The sequence below is a fragment of the Marmota marmota genome, unplaced genomic scaffold (genome assembly GCF_001458135.2).
Source record: "Marmota marmota marmota unplaced genomic scaffold, marMar, whole genome shotgun sequence".
Taxonomy (NCBI): Eukaryota; Metazoa; Chordata; class Mammalia; order Rodentia; family Sciuridae; genus Marmota; species Marmota marmota.
This window is the reverse complement of record NW_025999853.1, coordinates 23,634,641-23,652,104: the sequence shown is the minus strand read 5'-3', so window position 1 is coordinate 23,652,104 and position 17,464 is coordinate 23,634,641. Positions and strand designations below refer to the sequence as shown.

At 31.7% G+C, this 17,464-nt stretch overlaps 1 protein-coding gene across 3 annotated transcripts in view; it reads right to left on the bottom strand.

The window, feature by feature from the left end:
• The window catches only part of Mgat4c (MGAT4 family member C), a 783,513-nt gene that overhangs the window by 55,649 nt on the left and 710,400 nt on the right, over positions 1-17,464 (bottom strand). For all 3 annotated transcript variants that reach the window (XM_048804350.1, XM_048804344.1, XM_048804353.1), the window contains one exon: positions 10,737-10,786. The gene's annotated coding sequence lies outside the window, so the exon portion shown is untranslated. The remainder of the gene's footprint in view (positions 1-10,736; positions 10,787-17,464) is intronic.

Below are 17,464 nucleotides of genomic sequence, written 5' to 3'. Positions count from 1 at the left end.
ATACTGCTGATTTTAGAATGTTTTGTAAATAGCCCATCACAAGAAACACAAACTGTTTTTAAAATACTTGAACAGGTATGTCTTTGTAAAAGCCAGCAGAGTAAAATTTTCTAATAGTGTAAAAATACATACTTAGGCTTCAATGTGTGCCAATTACAATTCTCTCCCTTCAAAAGTTTCAGGATTCTGGATCCCAAAGGAAAAGGAGTTGGTAAAACTTTCTTAAATAATTCTTAAAAAATATAAATTAAATTATCATTTTCTTTAAATTAATTTTCTTTGGCCAGGAGGGAATGGCTTGTCTAATTTAATACGTTTGTCTGTGATAGTAATGATGATACCTTATTTACACCTAATCAGGAACTTTGTAGGCTAAATGTATTGCAATTAGACTCTTGCCCCACATTTTCTATTTATTTATTGATGAATGTGTCTAGCTTTCATTAACATTAAAAAGAACTGTGACAGTATAGTGATTATAGAACAGAGAGTGTCTAGAGTTTAATTTTAATTGCATATAACTCTATTTGGATAGACAGTATAGAAAAACAGCCATTTAACCATAATCACCAGACTTCTTAATTACAAAGAACAATGGACTCGGGCAAATGTTTGTTGTTCCTTTTAAGACGAACACATTGAAAATAAAGTAAAAAACCCATCAACTCAATTTTTTCCTATGTTGGAATATTGTGTCACATGTCAACTTGTAAAGGAAGGAAAATAAGTCATGTGCCATTTCACAGAAAAGACAAAGAAGGATCAGAGATTTAACTAATTTTCCCGAGTTCATACACATGCTAAATAACAACATAAATACAATTTTTATTTAGGTCGATACATCTTAAATTCTCATGTGAACCAGTGCAATGAAACATTGTGAGAAATTTGTGTAGTGCTTATGACTGTAGAATGATTCTGAAGTTGAAATAAGTTTGATTATGGAATAAAAATGTGAGAGTGTATGCCAGAGTAAATGATCTTTACTATCCATACTGTCTTCATATTAGTGAGAGTGACTACATTTTTTATTTTGATATATCTTCACACTAATGAATATGAATTTCTTTACAGATTTTACTACATATTATAAAGCACATTAAATGAAAAACCTTCACAGTATCAAGGACCAATAATGAAAAACAGTGAAGAAGTTCACTTGAATCCAGCACTTATTAAGAAATCTGTTAGGTGCAAAGAATTGGTTGGCATTTTTAAAAGCAGGTTATGTACTGGAGGTACAGCTCAGTGACAGAGCACTTTCCTGCCTTGTACAGGTCCCTGGGATCAATACCAAGCATCATTAAGGAAAAAATTAAAATAAATGAGTTAAGACAGACAAGAATTCAAATTGATTTGATGCAATAATATTTATGTAATGTCTCCTAGTAGAATCAGTTATATTATAATATAGAGGAAAATGTTTATCATTCACTCAGTGGCTCAAACATAACTTATTGTTTAGTAAATTATTTTCTAAAATGACCTAAAATCAAACTGAAAATTGAAAGTTTCATGACTTTCAAGTCCATTTGAAAAGATGTAAAGTTGCCCTTAGAGCATGAGGTCATAGTGTTTCATGCAGCCATTAAATTTAGGTCACCAACAAAAGCCTCACACATGTACAATGAAACCTGGCAGTACTGCCTTTCTTCCTTAATTAAGAGTAATATTCTATCTCAAATTGAATTCATCATAGTCAATGTTTCTTCTCACCTTATAAGTGATTGTGTTTTTCCTGTTGAGTACTAAATATAATCAATTTGACTTTCAATATCATGTATGCACTGCAAAAGTATCACCATTTCATTCAATGTAAATAAGTGCTCACTTATAGGAATAATACCTAGAGGAAATGGCATACTTACATCTACTGCATTCAGAGGGTCACATACAAAGTGAAGTGGTTCACAAAATAACTTGCTTGAAAGTTTATAAAAATTCCTGTTTCTATCACTGTCCCATTCTCATTTTGCTAAACTTTAATTAATGATATTTATTTGAATCAGTTTGCTTAAGCTGTTTCTATATCTTAATGCACAACCACAAAAGAAAGCACAGATTTGTAGATGGAGGGGGAATAAAGAAAAGTTTATGAATCTGTTTAAGCATATTAACATCAATAACACAGCAGTACCACAATTGAAAAATGATCTCAAAAATGGAATTTTATGTTCATATAACATAGGTTTTATAAACATATCCATTTGGAGACCTGGAAAGGAATTTAGATTCTAATGAAATTGTCTTGTGAAAAACTCTGTGAAAAAAGAAGAATATTAGAAAAATATCTGGATCTCATTTTTAGCTTTAAAATTGGAAATTTAGAAATAACAGTCTTTCACACTCACATTGTTATAATTGGCTGGAAGTAAATAATAAGTTAATTCCATTTATATGAAAGATTCTTGTTTGCTGCAATATTCCCTCTTCAAATTTCTTGAAATTTGAATACTATACCAGTCAGTTTTTTTTTTTACATAATCTGTATGACTCCACATGCAACATCTGATCCAGAGAAAAGAGAGCCCAAGCTATAAAATTTTTGGTATTTCTATTTTTAATGGCATAATTTTATTTGAGATTGTAAAAGATGCAGTATAGATCCTTTAAACACTTTCTATCATAAAAGAAAATAGAAAAACAAAACAAAACAAAAACCAATGGGTCTCATATATAGTCTCTTAGCTCAAAGTCATTCCATCCTTACTTATCAAACTTCCAAATGTTTATTTTGATAATCTGAGAACAGCATTCCAATACCTGTATTTATCTGCTTATAATGGAAATATATGTTCAAAGTTTGCTATATACATCTACTCTCTGTGAAAGCGAATTTTGGATGGCATGACCTTGGTAATGCTTAGTATTATCTGAGGATAGTGAATGATTTTCCAATTATGCACATATATGTATTTTTAACTTATGTAGTATTCACATTTCTTTTTACAAATTAAGAAATGAGCAAAGTTGTCATCAGTTTCAAGGTCTCATACGTGTATTTAACATAAGGCTTTCTCTAAGGGTCTGCTTATAGCTGAAGCTCCGACTATAAATGAACATTTATAATATATAGTCTCTATAATATAGAGATTATATATAGAATTTAAATAATGGCTCCATTACTTCTAAATAGACACTTGCAGATTTCTATCACATATACAACAGAGTTAAATCAATTAAAAACAAGGGAAAGAAAAATAATATCTTGTGTTTTTGTTGGAAATCTAAGATGATATGATAGGTTGACAAGTGAAATGTTCTATATTGTTCATGCTTCTATGTGCACACAATTTTTATATGACTTCATAACTTATTACATCAAGAGGTAGAGTCTGGTACCTGGCATGGTGGCCCATGCTTGTAATCCCAGTGACTCCAGATTGAGGCAGGAGGATTGTAAGTTCAAAGTTAGCCTCAGCAATTTAGCAAAGCCCTAAGCAACTCAGAGAGACCTTGTCCCATATTTTTAAATAAAATATTAAATAAGGCCTGGAGATATGACTAGTGTCCAAATGCCCCTAGGTTCCATCCTCAGTACCAAAAAAAAAAAATGTGGGGGTAGTCTGTTTCCCACATATAAATTTGGTTTGACTTTATAATATGTTTTGGTTAAAAGAACTGGATAGATTCAATTTTGTGCAATTGTAAGATTTAAACTCAACAGTCCTTTTGAGTTTTAATTGTCCCTCCTGGAAACTGCCCTTTCTGTGATGGGAATGGATCCATGTTAGGCTACTAGAAGTACAGAGATTATATATAGAGAGGCACTAATCATCTTAACAGAGGCCAGCCAAGAGCAGCCATCCTCTAGACAACCCAACAGCTGATCAAACGGCTCAGTCAAGCCAGTTCAGAATGATCTATTCCATCTGTAGACTCAAGAAGAAAAATGGCCATTGAGTCAGCAGTTACCAAACTGAACTTTGGGGTCTCCTGGAGATCTCTAAAAAGTTTTCTGCACAAGTGCAATTCAAAAATATTTTCAGAATGATATTAAGACATTATTTGTTTTTTAATTCTCATTTTGAAAAGAGTGCATAGTAGAGTTTTCGAAAGAATACATTATGTTTGATATTTGAAGAGTGAATATAGAATTAGATATGAAACATTTGCAATCAATATTAGCAAAAATGCATACCAATGCTACCTTTCTTATTAAATTTTATTATTTCAAAAAATATATACTATTTATGTTTCAAATAAAGAGTTTTTGTTGTTGTTAAAGGAAATGACAAGTACTTAACAATTTCTATTTCAGTTTCTAATAGAGTAAGTATTAATCATAAAATCTACATAAGCAAAACTTTTTGGAGTCCTTATATTTTTTTAAGAATGTAAAGGACCCCGAGGGAACAAAAGTTGAAAAATGCTACACTTTTTTCTTTTTGCAGCATATCTCCATTCTGAGAATAATAGAAATTGTTCCTAAAGAAAAATCACCATGTTTTGCTTTGTTCTTTATGACATAACTTTTCTAGCATACTCTGAAGTCCATAGCCTTTAAATCCATAGACCATGAACATACTTTTCATTTCTTAAGCAATGTTGAGTCATTTTCAGACTTATTATTTTATAAGTAAAAATGAGGCTTATTTAATTTCTAGTACACAGGAAGAAACACTGATTACCTTTTATTTATTTAATCTATAAGCAAATATTGCCAATTTTACACTAAAGCATAATTTCTATAGAACATAAAAACAAAGGACTTTAAGATAGAGAGTGTCGTTTCAAAGGTTTTCCAAATTTACTATGAGGTTGAAGATTGATGAATCCCACTGTGGTTGTGGTAATGATGTACTTGGAAAGATTAACTTTCTCATAAATGTTATCATACCCAGATCAAAAGTAGGATATTTTGAGCTGAAAATGACTTACTACACTAATTTATGTAAAGAACTGAAATGAAAGATGAGAGGATGACTGCTCAATTCCTGATGAGTTCATACATATCAGGAATGACAGGCAATATGGGATAACATATCTGCTGTAATGAAAGCCTTACCTAAGAGTTAGAATTTTTCATGGCTGATATCCCGAGCTTCATTGCATAGCAAGTTACCAAAGTACTTCATATGAAACTGAGTAATTCAACTTTATTTAGACAAACTAGTTGCTTCTAATTAGTATGTTACTAGTAAAACTTTGGCTAAACTGGCTAGCTGGAGTAGTGGAAATGGAGGAAGAAGGAAATGTAAGTATAGAATCTTACCCATCATTACAGCAAAAGAAAAAATGAATCCCACACACTACAAATATTTGGGAAGATATAGATTATTATGAATTCTAATTGTTACTGGTCATTGCTGGTAAAAATAACATTTAAAAATAGATTATGAAAATGGGTTCAATACTCACATTTTCAAATTTTACAAATTCAATATTTTGTCATGATATTTTTACATTTTTTTCTTTGAAAATTTTTAAAAAGAAAATAGCATGTGAAGCATTTTAAAGTTTAAAAAAAGGTTTTTCTAGTAAAGAACATAGTAAATGAACATAGTAAATAGTAAATGAACTATTTTCTAAAAATGAATCATGCTGATTTAAACCAGTGTAAAAGTGCCAACATCCAAATTTACTCAATAGAAATATTTGAAATGTTTATGCCAGGAGATGCCCACAACAGCTGCTTTATGTATACCTCTTTCACATTGATAAAGAGAAGAACAGGCTTGTGCATTGTTCTATCCAATTCTAGCTCTCCTTTTCAACAACCTTATGGAAAAGTTCTTTGACAAACTTGAATGGGTGGTTTATAATTCTCCATTTAGTTAAACAGTATGTATTAATGGTAATTATAAGAACCTCAAAGGCAACAAAATTAATATGGTATCTTTGAAGAACATAAAAGACTGAAAGAGAGACAGAGATTATGCCTTTGTACTTTCTTCAAAGGCCGACTCAATCAAAGATCATCCCCATTTTCTTACAAATATTAATAGTTAGGTACAATTAATGTGATAAAGCTTTGGGGAACAGAAAGAAGTCATAGAAGCAAACCAGAATTATGGAAGAAAAAGATTGGAGACTTGTAAAATAGTAAATTAGTATGAAATTATGTTTTAGCAGTTTACTTATTGAAGTTGAGTCAAAAAAGTAAAACGAAGAAATATATATCATTATTTATACTATCTGCAAAATGTTAAAACATCAAGCGTTATCATCTTTATAAGCCAAAAATCCTTGGTTTTCTACTTCAAGCTAGTGTGTTGGATCTGTGTAGCCAAAACTATGTAGATATTTTCCAGATGGAAAAAAAAATTAAATAAAATTAGTTATACATATGCATGTATGTACCTTATAAGACTTATTGATAAAGCATGAAAAAAAAAAGAAAGAAATCTGCATCACCTAAGACCAAAGTAAAGCAGGAGACATAATAAGCAAGTAAACATCAAATTCAGCATTCAGCATGAGAATTTCCACAAAGTTATGGAACACTTGAGCTTCCATTTTGAATATTTCATGAGGAACAGAGTGCTAGATAAACTTATGTTCCTCTCATAGTGGGAAGTACTATAGAAGACAGTCTTCACCTAGCTTGCTTAAAATAAGAATAAACCTTATGTAGAGAAAGATCTAAAGAAAATATACACATTTTTCCCTAGTGGTATAAGAAGAAAACAAAAGCAAAGCGAAATTAAGAATTTGTGAAAATAAATCTTATTACAGAAAATAAAGCTCTTATTACAGATATGAGATCTGATAAAATTCATGTTATTTGATCAAAAACATAGAGCAAAGCATTTAATTTAAATATTGGGTTGATATTGATAGTCCTCTGGGTGACTGGTAAAAGGGATAACTTAAAGAGTAGAACTTCAAATCCACATATGTGAAATCATAACTAAACCAACCAACCAACAACAATAGCAAAAAAACCACACATAAGGGATAAAATTGATTGATTCCAAGCAGTAATAGAGATTGAAATCAAAAGCACATTTAAAATAAGCTTGCATTGAACATAAGAACAAGAAAAGACTACTGAATTTTTGAAAAACTCAAATGCAAATTTTTAACACATTCACACAAAAAAATAAAGATTAAAAGTATCAAGAAAAACATCTATACTCTGATGCAGGATACTCCAAAATAAGATACATAAAAACAGAGACATTTCATAAGTAGTTTTAGAACACCAAAGACCATAAAAAAGGATAGAATTTTGTTATTATCAGTATTATGGATGAATCTATAGATCAAAATTTCAAATGAAATAAGCCAGGCAAAGAAACACAAATGGCATATTATTTCTGTTTCATATGGAATCTAAAAATCACAGATCAAGAGAAGTTTTGTAAGTATTAAAAGCAATCAAATATTAAAAATCCCAGCAGTTCAGGAGGCTTAAGAAGGAGGATTGCAAGTTGAAAGCCAGCCTCAGCAATTTAGCGAGGCCCTAAGCAATTTAGTAAAACCCTATATCAAAATAAAAAATAAAGGGGCTGGGGGTGTGTGGTGGAGTGGTTAAGTTCCCCTGGATTAAATTTCCACTACAAAAAAAAAAAAAAACTTTCAAACTTTAAACTCATTTTATGAAGCTAGACTCATCCTGATACCAAAACCAGACAAAGACACATCAAAGAACGAAAACTTCAGACCAATACCCCTGCTAGAAATAGATGCAAATTGCATACAAAAAGCATGTTAAAAAATAGTGCACCAAGAGCAATTGGCGTTCATTCCAGGGATGCAAGGTTGGCTGAACATAGGGAAATCAATACATGTGCCTCAACACATCCCTAGAATTAAAGTCAGGGATCACGTGATTAAATAGATACAGAAAAACAATTTGACAAAAGGCAGCATGCATTCATCTTTGAAACACTAGAAAAACTAGGGATAATAGGAATAATGCCAATGAAATGATTCTATACTTAGGAGACTAAAAAACTCTACCAGAAAGCTTCTAGAATTCATAAATAAATTCAGCAAAGTAGCAGGATATAAAATTAACACCCATAAATCAATTACATGTCTATATACCAGTGATGAATCAGCTGAAAGAGAAATTAGGAAAACCACTGCATTCACTATAGCCTTAAAAAAAAACAACATTTTGAATCAATCTAACAAAAGAAAGACCTCTGCAATGAAATCTACAGAACACTCAAAACAAAATTGAAGAAGACATTAGAGGGTGGAAAGATCTCCCATGTTTGTAGGTAGGCAGAATTAATATTGTCAAAATGGCAATACCAGCAAAAGTGCTATACAGATTGAATGAAATTCTCATTAAAATTCCAGTGATGTTCTTCATAGAAATGGAAAAAGCAGTCATGAAATTCATTTTGAAAAATATGAGTCCTAGAATAATCAAATCAATCCTTAGTGAGAAAAGTGAAACAGGAGGCATCATAACACTTAAATCATACTATAGGGAGTTAGTAACAAAAGCTGCATGGTATGGTACTAAAACAGACATGAAGATGAATGGTACATAATAGAAGACAGAGACAAAATCATATATGTACAGTTATCTCATACTAGACAAAGGAGCCATAAACATACTTTGGAGAGAAGATGGAACTGGAGACTATAATGCTAAGTGAAATAAGCCAATCCCCAAAACCATACTTTTTGTTGCTGGGAAAACTGAAAATCTATATGTAGCAAAATGAAATTAAACCCCTGTCTCTCAGCCTGAACAAAATTCAACTCAAACTGGATCAAGAACTGGGCATTAGAACAGAGAGCCTACACCTAATAGAAGAAATTGTAGGCCCAATTCTCCATCATGTCAGCTTAGGAATTAACTTCCTCAATAAGACGCCAAAAGCCCAAGAAGTAAAATCAAGAATCAACAAATGGCTTGAAATCAAATTAAAAAGTGTCTTCACAGCAAAGAAAACAATCAAGAATGTGAAGAGAGAGCCTAGAGAATAGGAGACAATCTTTGTCACCTGCACTTCAGATAGAACATTAATCTCCAGGATATACAAAGCATTCAAAAAACTTAACACCAAAACAAACAAAGAAAAAAAAAAAAAACAAATAACCAATAAATGGGTGAAGAAACTGATCAGGCACTCCACAGAAGAAGAAATATAACTGGTCAACAAATATTTAAAAAGATATTCAACATAAAAAATAAAAATTAAAAAAAAAAGATATTCAACATTTTTAGCAATTAGAGAAATACAAACTAAAACTTCACTGAGATTTCATCTCACTCCAATCAGAATGGCAATTATCAAAAATATAAGCAACAGTAAATTTTGGCAAACACGTGGGGGAAATGGTACCCTCATACATTGCTGGTTGGACTGAAAATTGGTGCAACCACAATGGAAAGCAGTATGGAGATTCCTCAGAAAACTTGGAAGAGAACCACCATTCTACTCAGCTCCATTTGAGGAGTATATACTACTCGGTATATACCCAAAAGATTTAAAGTCAGCAAACTACAGTTCTGTAGCCACATCAATGTTTCTAGCAACTCAATTCATGAGAGCTAAGCAATGGAACTATAACCTAGGTGCTCTTCCACAGATGAATGGATAAAGACAATGTGATATATATAAACAATGTTATATTTTTCAGCCATAAAGAAAAATGAAATTATGCATTTACTGGTAAATGGATGAAACTAGAGATTATCATGCTAAGGAAAATAAGCCAACCCCCCAAAACCAAAGTCTAAATATTCTCTTTGATACATGAGTGCTAACACACATTAAAGGGTGGGCATGAATAGAATTTTATTGGATTACAGAAAGGGCTGGAAAGGGATGGGAGAGGGCATGGGAATAGGAGAGACAATAGAATGAATCATACATAATTTTCCTATGTTCACATATGAATATAGAACCAGTGAAATTTCACCTTATGTACAACCACAAAAATGGGGTCCTAATTAGAATAAGTTATACTCCATGTATGTATAATATATCAAAATACACTCTACTGTCATGTATATCTATAAAAAGCAAATTAAAAAACAAAGCAGCTATTAAATAGACTTTTTATAGGAAGCCAGAAAAGAAAAGGAATAAAATCTTTAATGGTACAAGAAAAATTATGAATTAGACTTATGGTCCATGAAATTTCTTTTTTTCAAGAGTAAGAGAAGTACAAATATTCTCACTGAAAAACTAAAAAATGCTCACTAAAGACAATTCTAAAGAACATACTTCTATGAGATATATCAGGTGGAAGTTCTGATAAAAAGAAAAATGGGGAAAAAACTGGTAAATATATGAGTCAAAATAATATAACTAACTTATTATACAATAAGAATAATTTCTAACTCTTGGAATAATAAAGAAGACAGAGCAAAATATACATATAGCATTAACCCCAGAGTCTGGGGTACTCATGAGAATTAAATCAGTCTAATGTGCTTGTATTTTAGAAAAAAATATTAAAGATATTAACGTGTGTATATTTCAACATGCATAAATTGCAGACACCCTCTGGGAGATACCTTAATTGTGTTAGTTAAATCAGAATATTTCATTTTTGTCCTATGATCTTATTTATATTTAATAAAAATAACAAGTTATATGCTTTGTATTTGGAAATATCCAAGAAACATCCTCTAGAACTTATTGTAAAAATAGTACTGTTCAACAAAAACAATCACAAATGTTAAAACTAATGAGAAAATACTCTCAATTTAGGCTTTGATGGAGCTACTCGAAGACAATTTTATTTATGGAATATTTTTGATAGTGCATAAAACTTGTGGCTTCTCAGAAGGATACCACTGTGACACAAAATCTTACCTTAAGAAAGAAGCTGTCATAATCTGTCCTGTACAGAAACTGTTGATTATCTAGAAAAATAGGAAGAACAATATTACAAAAGCATCATATTGTTTCATTATTTATAAATGAAAAATGAACAATATTTTATATAAATTGCTATTTCCTGTGTAATTGTATTATATGCACACATTTATTATATTTTTCTAAATGGAAAGAATAGAGAATAAACAATTCAACAGTTCATTTGTATATTACAGAACATTTCTTTGTATCAAGTTAAATTATGTACTAAAAGTAGTCAAATATTTGGATTATGTATTATATAATAATATAAATATATTTAATATATTAATATTAATCTATTATACATTAGTATACATACTATAAATTAGTATTACCATTATTTTGTCTATTATAGTGAATGAATTAAATATATTTTATAATATTCCACATAAGCACAGGATTATTTGCCCTAAAAAACAACTTCAGTCCATATTACTGAACTATACTTCACCTAAAAAGTACATAGGCTAGTTTGCTACACATTTATCCATGTTATTGATTTTTCCATCATATATAAAGGCTTACAACATTCAAGAGATTGTTCCTGCTACAATATTATAAATTCATTGCCTGGAACACAGTTTGATATCGAATGTCTGCCAGAGTATGTTAACAAGGGTATTCAGAAGAAAATTGTGCAACTATAATATAGTGGATATGTAAAGAAAATTCTCCAAAGATAACATACCTTTAAAGTCATGCACATTTTCCTTAAGCAAAGGTAGCTTAAGGAATGAATATGTTATTATTTTGCATTACTTTTCCCTGTATACTTAAAAGAACTAGTTATATTTTAAAAATTTAGTGCTACTCTGGGCTATTTAGGTGCCTCTGAGAAGGACCAATAATGTTGTTGTCTGGAGTTTGATGCTATGTAAGCTTTTATTCCTTTAGATAAGATTCAGTTGTGAAAATTCATTCACTGTTGAGGCATAGATTTCTCCAGATATCCTGACATCTCTATCAGCATTTCTCATCTCTACACTGATGTGTTGTGGTCAGCCTCTATGGTCAATGCACTCTTAATAATTTACATATTTTCCTAGATTCTTTTCTTTGATAGCTTCTTCAGAGAAAGCAAGAATAGTTGCAATTAGAGATTGACATTTCAAAATATTAGTATAATTTTGGCATTCTCATTTTAAATAAGCTTATTTTTCTGGTATTACAGCTAACTTGTTACATCTCACAACAAAGGGAACAGGACATTCAACCAGAGCCAATCATTGGTGTGGGGCAGAAAAGAGGCAGAATTTAGAGGGGCAAACTATAAATCCAAAGAAATGTGGTCTGAAGAAGGCTATAGCAGCTTTAGATTGAATTCCAGGCAAGCATTGGTATGTGGCCACAGCCAGGTATTTGTCTTATGAAGTTTGTGTTTTCGATCTTTGGCTAAAACACAAGATAACGGGAGGCACTAAAGATGGTTAACAGGTGATCAAGCTAGAAAACAGAATTGGTTCTGAGAATATTAAAGTATCCTCTCAGACCAGGTGAAGTCTACTAAAGGACATGTTTTCTGATTCCACTTACTAGTAAAATACATATTTCATGATACATTTTAAGAACTCTCAGTTTTACAATGATAGTTGAAAAATTTTCTAAAAGGCTGATTAAATAAAATGAAATCTGCTGATATCACCAAATGAAAACTTGATAGAAATAAAAATACTTGTATTCTTTAGCAAGATAAAAAACGTTTTGATATAAAAAATTTTTAACACTGTAGGTATAGAAAATCAGGAACTCTGGAATAGTATATATGGATTGCATTTTGCTGATAATTTTTTATACATACTGAGGGAAAATATCATGGGAGTGTACTATAGAAAAAATTTTTATGAAACAAGGTGTTCAATTAAGTAAAAGGTAATTAAGCAAAGGATAATTTTCTCAGATTAAATCATATATTTTCTTTTTATAAGTATTTTAATATAAAATAAAATTATTGTTATAAGAATGCTTCATTAGGTAGAGAAATAGAATATGAATCAAAAAAGAATATTTACTTTTTCTAAATGTAATATTTAGCAATTTAGATGGACTTTGCTATGTGATCTACAATTAAAATGGATATGATTTAATTGTTTTGGTTCATTTTGGGGGTAATGGTCTCCTTTATGAAGTTTTATTATTTTAAAAAGTAGTAAAATACTTCTATTCTTTATCATCATTAAAAATAGTTTGATTAAAAATTTGTTTTGACAAATAACCATATGTATTTATGGATTTCAGTGTGATGTGTCAAATCATGTATACAATGTATAAAGATTTAATAAGGATAGTCAATATATCCATGGACTCAAACAGTTATCATTTTTTATATGTTGAAAACATTCCAAATTCTCTCCACTCTTTTTGAAATATACAGTTAAGTGTTCCCAAGTGTATTTACCCTACTGGACTACAGAACATTAGACAGGTTAAATAAAATATTAAAATGTGTTGTATTTGAAGATGTTTAAAATTATTCTTTCTACTTAAATGTATCCTGTACCTTTAGCCATTCTCTCTCCATTACCACCCCTTCCCAATCTCTGATAAAAATTATTTTAATTACAACATTTAGGACATTAACTTTTTGAACTTCCATATATAAGTGCAAACATACTAAATTTCTGTGCCTGGCTTCTTTTACTCACGGTGTTGTATAGTTCTACAGAGTTACTGCAATTGAGTGAAGTACAATAATTTTTATGGCTGAATAGTATTCTACTGTGTATATACAGCATATTTTCTTTAAGAATTAATGCAACAAAAGAAATCTAGGTTGATCCCATATCTTGGCTATTGTAAATATGCTGCAGAGAACATGGAAATGCAGATATCTCTTCAACATTCTGATTTCCTTTCCTTTGAATAAACACCCAGTAATGGGTTTGCCAAATAATATTGTAGTTCTGTTTTTTCTTTTCTCTTTTCTTTTCCCACCTGTGTCAGGAGCAGCAAATAAATTATGGTTCTTGAACTGTCCAGAGACAGAGGCAATACCCCTCTAGGGAACTCTCAGTGTGAAAGTATCAATTTGAGACTGCCCAGCAGCTGTGGTGATGCCCTGTTCAAAGAGAAATTCTGTGCCAGCCATGGACTTATCAGTTCTTTCCCTTGGGTTCAAACCCCAGATACCCAGGGGTAGAGAATTATGAGTACAAGCTGATAGTCGTAATTGGGCTGTTTATACCCTCAACTTGGGTTTTGTTTATCTTGAAGAAACTTTCTCATAATAAATCCTTTTGATGTTTAAACCTATATAATAAACCTGCCAAGCTGGCTTGTGGTAACTATTTCCCTATCAAGGTTTAGGGATCCACCAGGCCTCGACTTTTTCTCTATTTGTGTATCTGTTTGTCTTTTCTCTATCCCCTCAATGCCTGGTCTGGGAACCTGAATTAACAGCCATGCAGGACACAGCATTTCTCCCTAGCTCCCTTCCTTTCTTTTCTTCTGGCACCTTCATTGTGTTTTCCCTAATGGCTGTAGTAAGTTGTATTCACACCAACAGTGTATTTCCCTGTCACTGTAGTCTCAACAGAATTTTGTCTTTTTTTTTATACTAGTCATTCTAATTGGGTGAAATTACATCTCACTATACTTTTGATTTTCATTTCCCTCATGTTTTAATCAGATTTTTCATTGCTGTGACCAAAATACTTGAGAAGAACCACATAGAAGAGGAAAAGTTTATTTTGGTTGGTTCAAAATTTCAGAAGTATCAATTTATAGATGCCTTTTTTTATTGCACTGGGTTAAAGATGATACAAAATATGGCAAAGGGGTATGGCAGAGAAAAGCAGGTTGGGACATGGCAACAAGGAAGCAGAGAGTACTCCACTAAGCACAGACAAAATATAAACCCCAAAGGCCTGCCCTCTTGACCTACCTCCTCTAGCCACACCCTATCTGCCTATAGTTCTTTCCCATTTAATCCATATCAGTGGATTTCTGTACTTATTGGGTTAATGCTCTTATAACCCAATCGTTTCATTTCTAAACTTTCTTGCATTGTCGAATACATGAGCTTTTGGGAGACATCTCATATCTAAACCAAAATACCCTAATGATTAGTGATGTTTAGCATTTTTTACTTTGCTGGTGTATTGTGTGTCTTCTTTTGAAAAATGTCTATTCAAATCATTTGCCCACTTTTAATTTTATTATTTTTTTCTTTGTTTTTGAGTTTATTGAATTTCTTATATATTCTGAAAATTAAGACCTTGCCAAATAAGTAGTTTTTAAAGTAATTTTTCCCATCATGTAGGTTGTCTCTTTACTCTGCTTTTTAATTGGCTATGCAGAAAAGTTTTAGTTTGATGCAATTCTGTTTGACAATTCTTCTGCTAGCTATCTGTGCTTCTGGATCATAACTCCATAAATATCTTTGCAGAGAACAAAGATCTGAAGCATTTCTCTTATGTTTTCTTCTATTAGTTTCATGTAAGTTATTTTTAAACACATTTTCAGTTTATTTTAAAATTTAGTTTAATTTTAATTTTGTATGTGATAAAGTGGTGTCTAGTTTTATTCTTCTTTTGTGTGTGTATGTGTGTGAGTGTATATATATATATATGTGTGTGTGTGTGTATGTGATATATATATATGTGTGTTAGTATTATATATATATATATATATATATATATATATATATGATTTTAATTACTGATTCAATTTTGTCTCACATTATTGGTCTACTTACATTTTCTATTTCTTCATGGTTAAATCTTGGTAGGTTACATGTGTCCAAGACTTTATCCATTTTTTCTTGGTTTTCTAATTTGTTGACAAATAATTGTTCATAGTAGTCTCTAATGACCATTTGTATTTTTGTGGCATCAGTTGTCATGTGGTGATAAATTTTCACAATTCTTTATTATCTGAGAAAGATCTCATTTTTTATTTATTTCTGAGGAATACTTTTGTGATTATAATGTTCTTACTTGGCAAATTTTTTTCTTTCCTTCAGCACTTTGTACATATGAGTCCATTCTCATCTTGCCTGAAATATTTCTGTGGAGAAATCTGCTGTTACCCTAATGAGGATTTCTTGTGACAAGAGAATTCTTGCTCTGTCTTTGACTTTTGATAATTTGATTATGAATGCACCTTGGAAAATATCTCTTTGGGTTGAGGTTAGTTGAGGTTCTTTAAGGATTATGGATGTGGATTACCAGATTTTTGAACTAATTGTCTACCATTTTGTTAAAAATACTTTCTGTGTCTTCAACCATCTCTTCTTATGGATCTCCAATCATGCAAATATTCATTCACTTAATGGTGTCCCATAGGTCATTTAAGCTTTCTTCATTATTAGTTATTTTCTTTCATCTGTCTGAGTTAATTAAAAAGAACTTTTATAAAGTTCAAAAATTATTTTATTATGTTTTAATCATTGTGGTTTTCAATTATATATTTTATTTCATTGAATTCTTCAGCTGTAAAGTTTCTGTTTAATTATTTTATGACATCTACCTCTTCATGGAAGCTCTCATTCAAATTATGAATTTTTTTTTCCTGATTTCATTGAATTGTTTGTTTGTAATTGTATTCTCTTATAATTTGGAGACCTTTCTCAAGATAGTTATTGAGAATTACTTCTCAGGCATTTCATAACTTTCTTTGGGTTCTGCTACTGGAGAATTGGTGTTCCTTTAGTAGTGTCATATTGTATATGTGTGATCACGTGTCCCTACATGGCTATCTATATAGTACAATGGTTACCTTTTCAATTTTATAAAGTATTTTTTTTTCCATAGGAAGATCCCTTTTCTTGAACATGTTTGCTAAAATGTTGGCTGGGACTGGTATGTTAGCTTTCATGGGGTGGTCTCCGTAGTGTTGTCTTTTTGCAGTTTCTTCAGATGTAATTCATTTCCATGTTTATGTCAGTTGCCTAGGCTGCACGTGTTTACAGCTGTAATGGTGCAGTATGGCTTTTTGGGGAGAAAGATTACTGCCTGCCTTCATACTGGGCCAGCTTCAGGTGATTCAATGGTTATATGGGAGACATGGTGTTGACATGGCCACAATTGGGGTATTCACAGATTGTGCAGAGGGCTATCCAGGGGGACAGAGTTGATATTTTGGCTGTTATATACAGGCAATCTATGTATTATCTATGTATCTCTTTGCAGGTTCATCTATTACCTGGGGCATAGGGTGCCATCTGAATTTGGAAGTTATAATCTTAGATTTTTCTGCTGGACTCTGAGAAGCTGTGGTTCTGGGCTTGTAGCCACTTGTGTGAATGGGATGAAATGACAGCAGAGTATGAAGAACAGAAATATTCTGTTGCTTCTGGGCCCAGACTGGGTTGTATCTAGTAATGTGCCCAGCTCCAAGATCCTACTGAACTATACAAATTTAAGTCAGAAGGACTAAGGGATATACAACATAGGCTCCTACTCTGTGGCATTAAAGCCATCTGACCTCCAGGCAACTCTGCAAACTATGTTTGGGAACTTTGAGGGCTGTAGGAGTCTCCTGTGGGCAACTATAATGCCAACAGTTTTCTTAGCCTGTCTGCAGCCTACCTGTTCTCTGTAAAGGGAAGTTTATTTTGACTCTGAGCAGATCTGGGTAGAGATGAGAGTATGTGAGAGGCAGGGTCCCTCACTCTCCTTTCTGTGGTGTTGTCTTACATCTTTGCATTGCACAGAGATGTTGTCATTTCTCTGCTATTCTCCAGA